Source organism: Papilio xuthus, unplaced genomic scaffold, assembly GCF_000836235.2.
Source record: "Papilio xuthus unplaced genomic scaffold, Pxut_1.1 DF827777.1, whole genome shotgun sequence".
Taxonomy (NCBI): domain Eukaryota; kingdom Metazoa; phylum Arthropoda; class Insecta; order Lepidoptera; family Papilionidae; genus Papilio; species Papilio xuthus.
This window is the reverse complement of record NW_013530872.1, coordinates 1,160,852-1,167,091: the sequence shown is the minus strand read 5'-3', so window position 1 is coordinate 1,167,091 and position 6,240 is coordinate 1,160,852.

Below are 6,240 nucleotides of genomic sequence, written 5' to 3'. Positions count from 1 at the left end.
AAATCGGAAATCGAAAAACAAATTGGTACATGGCGGAATTCGAACCCAGGACCTGCAGATTGCAAGTCGAGTGGTTGCCCCAGAGCCACCGATGCTTTCAGATTTGACAGATCAATTAATAATAAATAGTACAAACTCTACAACTCTACTAATAGCAACATCTTCAACGCAACATTTTTTATATTATAAGGTCAATGACCAGTGGCACTCTTAATGTTACCGATAAACCAATTTTCATGAGCATTCAACGCCATACGAACCATAGGTGAGTCGCCAAAAATTTCTATAAAGAGTCACTTGTTTTTTTTTTTTAACAGAAGGGGGCAAACGAGCCGCGGGAACACCGAGGTGTTCAACGACGCCCATGGACATCAGCAAATCCAAAGGAACCGCAGATGCGTTGCCGGCCTTTGAGATAGTGATAAGCTCGCTTCTTGAAGGACCCTAAGTCGTAGCGTTGCCTTTTTTGTGCTTCATTATATTTTTTTCCATTCTCTAAATGTTGCATAAATAAAATACAAGCTAAAGTGAGGCTGCACGTTACCGTCTGGTTTAATCAGGACCTTTCAACGGCGAAACAATAGAAGGCTCAATTTCTGTACCGCCTGTTTCAGGAACACACATTGTTCGTGAAAACAAAAATGAATACACATCCATATTTTAGTCAACTATATTTTATACTAGCTGTTGCACGAGACTCCGTTCGCGCGCAATTAAAAAAAATATTAATAGCCTTTTTTTTCTATTAGACTATGTTTTATATGTATGCTAAATTTCATCGATATATCTCCAGAACGGTTGACTGGATCAACCGTTCTGGAGATATATTCAAACATCTATCCAAACATTGGCATTTATATAAGTAAGATTTGACAAAAACATGTAATTTTTTTAAGACATTAGTTAGAATCCTTTGGTGGGAATGGCGCGCTTTCATTACAAAGTGTCAGAATGATTAGTGAGGGGACATAAACGTCGACATTTTAGAAAAGCTAGTGTTGCGCCAATACACCAGGACAGTATGGGATTTTCTTCCTAACAATATAGATAAACAAAATAAAAATAAATATAAAAATGATATGTGTGAGAAAAAAAGGCGGGATCGTGAGCTGCTGTTCACAGAAATGAAAGTTAATTTTAATGATGTTGGCCTATTTTTTTCCATTCTGTCAGACCCGGCTTCAATCGCGTATCGGTACGATTATGCCAGCTCGTTTACTAAATCATAAGGAAAGGCACTATGGGATTGACATGTCCCATATGGACAAAAATCCCAAAAAAAAAAAAAGAAAAAATATGATATGTTTTTTTTAATATCAAAAGGTGGAAAACGAGCGAGCGGCTACCTGAAATCGCTCTAGTAGCGAAGTGCCCGTTGCCCATAGACATACGCAATTGCATATGCGTTGCCTACCTTTAATCGACGGAGGAGAGGATGCACAGAAATAAAATATCTTCCCTTTCCATCCATCCTCTCATCCGGAAAGTCCACTTCCACTTCCCATCCTTTCCTTATAAAAAAAGGATGGGAAGGGAAAGAGGACTAAATTAGGCCTCCGGGACGCACCCTCATCAGACGAAACGCGGAATTGCTTCCATTTCACGCCTGTCTTCTGTGTGGTCGTGGTATTTCACCGGGCCAATTCGTGCGAAGATGTTAAAGCGGGCTCTACCACTGTTAAAATGTAGACATGTTTGTGCTTTTTCCAATAATTTTCTGAAGCACATCATTATAAAGTACAAACGATTGAAATGAGACAAACAAGTGGCTGACAGAGGGTAATTGATATCATATTTCTGAATACCCTTTTATTTGTTCGAGTATGCTTCAATTAACTTGAAGTACGTATAGACTATTGATTTTATCAATATCTTTGTTATAACACAAATATAATAATGTCCCAAACCCGTTATTCAAATGAAATAAAGTAAAAGGGGAATTTGAAAAGGTTTGAATATTTACTACGAAACTTTCTACAAAATGAATCAGTAATGATTTTCAACTGACTTCAATAGTAAGACTAGCTATTGCCTGCGACTCTCTACGCGCAGAATTATAAAAAATATATATACCAGCTTGATACCTGTTCGCGTCTTGACAGACAGACGGACGGATAACAAGGTGATCCTATAAGGGTTCCGTTTTTTCCTTTCGAGGTATGGAATCTTAAAAGTAATTAGTCGCCTATGCGTTATTCCATATTATGTTGTACATATATGCCAAATTAAAGCGAGATCCATGTAGCCCTACTGGAGATACCCCCTAACAAACATTCATCTATCCATACCGCTTTTTATTATTAGTAATATTGCACTAATTCAGAGAGAAACAACACCTATTATTAGTGAGTGTAAGTTAAAGTTGTATGTTTTTCTGTTTTCTTGTCATCATCATCATCAGCTCACTTTATGTCCCTACCGAGGGGCTCGGAGCCTACCCTCAAATCAAGGATGACTAGGGCCAGCGTGGTTGACTATAAGTCAACCACGCTGGCCCAATGCGGGTTGGTTGACTTCACACATATCTTTTTAATTTCTTCTCAGACATGTGCAGGACCCATTACGATGTTTTCCTTCGGAAAACGAAAAACGCATTAGTACAAGGCGGGATTCGAACCCAGGACCTGCAGATTACAAGTCAAGTGCTTTACCCTTGAGCCACCGACGCTCGTTTCCTTCGTACGTCGACGACGTTTTCTTGTATTCGTGATATAATTTTTATAAGTTTGTGTATTTTACATGAGATGTTTTTCTGAATAAGTAATATATATTTAAGTGATATTATTTTTTGTAATTCTGTATTAAACTTCTGTAGCTAACCAATATTCTGAATACAAATCACAAAAACGAAATAACCTTTGGCTCTTTTTTCCACTGAAATAAGAGAAGCGTAGTCGTAACGTCTTTAATTAAATCCAATTTAGCTTTCCGCCTCTTTGGCTACATTTTGATCTCGTAGACATTTTTCTTGTAAAATTCTTTAATCTGCTATTCCAGGAAAATTAAATTAAATAAGAAAAAAAAATTAAGAAACTTTAGCGACATTGTAAAAGAAACTATTTACATAAACTGTATTTTAAATAAAGGAGTTTATAATCAAGTTTTTTTTACTTTTGTATTTTTTTCCTATTATTTTATATTGAACTAGCAGTTACCCGCGACTCCGTCCGTGCGGGATTAAAAAAAGGTACCCAAAGGGTTTTCCCGGCAATTATCCGAATTTTTCTCACCTTTTAAACCTTCCCTAGATCTCCACGAACATTTCAATACTAAGATAAGATAAATCCGTTCAGCTGTTTCCGATTTTTAGCGTGACTAACGAACAGCAGTTGATTTTTTATATATAGATTTGTTTATGTCCTTTTGTGTGTCAATAAAAGTATATTCTATTCTAAAGATTAGCAAAATTTTATAATTTACAGTGCAAAAGTAGATACATTTTTCATGGGGCCATACGATTATAGATTTTCAATCTAAAAAAAAAAGTATAATAAAAATGTTAACCAGAAATTAAATTTATGTCTTAGTAAATTTAAATAAGCCGTAGTTTAGAATCGCTCCCTTTAAATTGAAATTGATCGTACTCATGGGACTAATCAGAATTGCGTTAGAGTTTAATGGAGAGCATTTGCAGCTGTAATAAGAAGTTATAGACATAGACTTTGGTATTATTAAACAACTGGATTTTACTGGACTGTATCATAACGTGGCAAACGAGAGAGCGGCCACCTGTAACCTCTAAAATAGAGAAGCGATCATTGCCCATATGTAATTGCAGATGAGTCCTACCTTTAATCAACTTCCACTTCCCATCTTATAAGAAAAAGGATGGGAAGGGTAAAAGAACTAAAATTAGGTCCTCGTAACGCCCAATCTTTAGATTAATCTTGGAATTGCTTCCACGTCACGCCTGTCTTCTGTGTAGTCGTGGTATGGCACCGGGAGAACCGGCCAATTCGTGCGAAGATGTTAAAAGCGGACTCTACCACTGTTAAAATTTCAAACAATGCGAAAAATTGGTTAAGATGATAATCGATTAAAATTAGGATGTCTTTTTTTAGTGGAATAAAATGTTAGTTTTTATGTTATTTTTAAATAATATTTTTTACAACAAATGTAAGGAATACATTGATCATCTACTAGATCGTAATTCTTAGTAAAGTTAAAGAAGCAAATCCTCTATTACAAGGGAACAACCCAAATCTTTTACTAAATCTCAATGAATGTGATTTCGTCTTAAATCCAAGTTCGATTTATAACATCGACTCTGTCACCTCTTTTATTTGGTTTGTGTTTTATGATCCTTGGTTGATTCTGTAGAGATTTGTTCAAGATTATCTGACTTCCTTTAGGCTTTGCTTTGGAAATAACGAAGGGTTAGGAATGTTCTTTTTTACAATATACAGTAAAACTATCTGTGCCCGCGACTTCGTCCGCGTAAAAAACTCCTTCTCCTCTTCTTGTGTCCTCGGCGGTATTTTCAAACCGCTACGACTTAGGATCCTTCAAAAGGCGAGCTTATCACCATCTCAAAGTCCGGCAACGCATCTGTGGTTCCTCCGGTATTGCTGATGTCCATGGGCGTCGTGGAACACCTAGGTGTTCCCGCTGCTAGTTTGCCTCCTTCTGTTATAAAAAACTGTCTTTGAGCTGCTCGCGGTACTGGACAGTACTTGGACATTCCAACATTACTTTATTTTTCTAACATAAAAAAAAACTAAAATAGATGTAGCCTAAGTTACTCCTTGATTACATCAACTACCTGTCAATAAAAGTCCCGTGAAATTCGGTTCAGCCATTACAAAGAATAGCGGAAATAGACAGACAGACAAAATATAAAAAAAAAGTTAATGTATGTACGCATATATATACATATGCAGTAAAAAACTATTAATTCAATGTTACAAACAGACACTCCAATTTCATTTATACGTATAGATAGATCTTATAAGCATCAAACACTTTTATATAATACTTAAGCTAGGAAAGCACGCGTGGGCCTGTTTATTTTTTAATTTATAAATAGTTAAAAGAAGAATTATAAAGAGAAATATGTGGATATCATGTTTTTATTCACTTACACGTGGTTCCACAATTACAATAAAAAAACATTAGCTATTGAGTCACTCGGGTAATAAAGAGAAGCCTATAGTAGCCTTACGTAAATAAAAGCTAAGAATCCACTGAACGTTTTCACGGCAAAATAGTATCAAATGAACGAAAATATAAAAAAGCGAATAAAGGTCTGTTGGGAGCGAGAGGCAACCTTTAATCAAGACCTCGACGTAATGAAACAATACTCTACCTTTTTGTTACCAGTTCCAGATTCAGACAAACATTGCTTGTGGAACGAAAGGCAATATTGCTTACCATTCTGACCAGGCCGTGCATGCTAATTTTTCTTTCAATTTTATGGAACTCAAAGCTATTGAATTCATTTAACAGATTTGGCATATTTTAGAATCTAATTCCGTATTTTCATTCCTGTTTGCATTTGTATATTAGCTTTGTTGTTTAAAAATGTTATACTTTTAGTAGCAATAATGTTGAAAATTGAACAATTTGCACGTATGTCAGTCTCTTCACCAAAGAACCATGCAAGAAACGCCACGTATTTCAGTGAAAGGGACTATAATTTGCCATAAACATTAAAATTAGTGAGTGTCAGTCATCGTAAGCGGTCAAGATGTTAGGTCTACTTTTTACAAAAATTTTCCTTCAATTTGTGAACCCACAAATTTATATTCCATCGTACAGCCCTGCTAGATCTTCAGGGGGTGTTCCGATGAACCTCAGGCGGTCTACCTTTATTACTTTGGGTATCACATACTAGTTCAAATATTTCATAAATTACTGAATCTGTGCAATAAAAACAAAAATTACTGAACCGATTAAGAACTGAACGACTATTGTTCGATATTATATGCACAATATCTCTTCAGAGATTTAGAGACAGCTTAGACGAAGTCTTCTCGTTAAGACCGATTAAGTTTTATGTTTTTAAGTAGAACGTAAGCTCTAGCTTAATACCGTCTTTTGAACATTATATTAAAAAATCAAGTCAATATTTTTGTTTTCCAATTTTTATAACCAATAATATATTTCGTAGACTTAAAATGAATACATTAAATCAAAAACATTTTAAAATAATTGTATTAAAACTAACTGTATTGTAACTAAAACCATAAATAATTATTTAAAAACACTTTGGAAAATAACTTGTCGAAAATTAAATTTCAT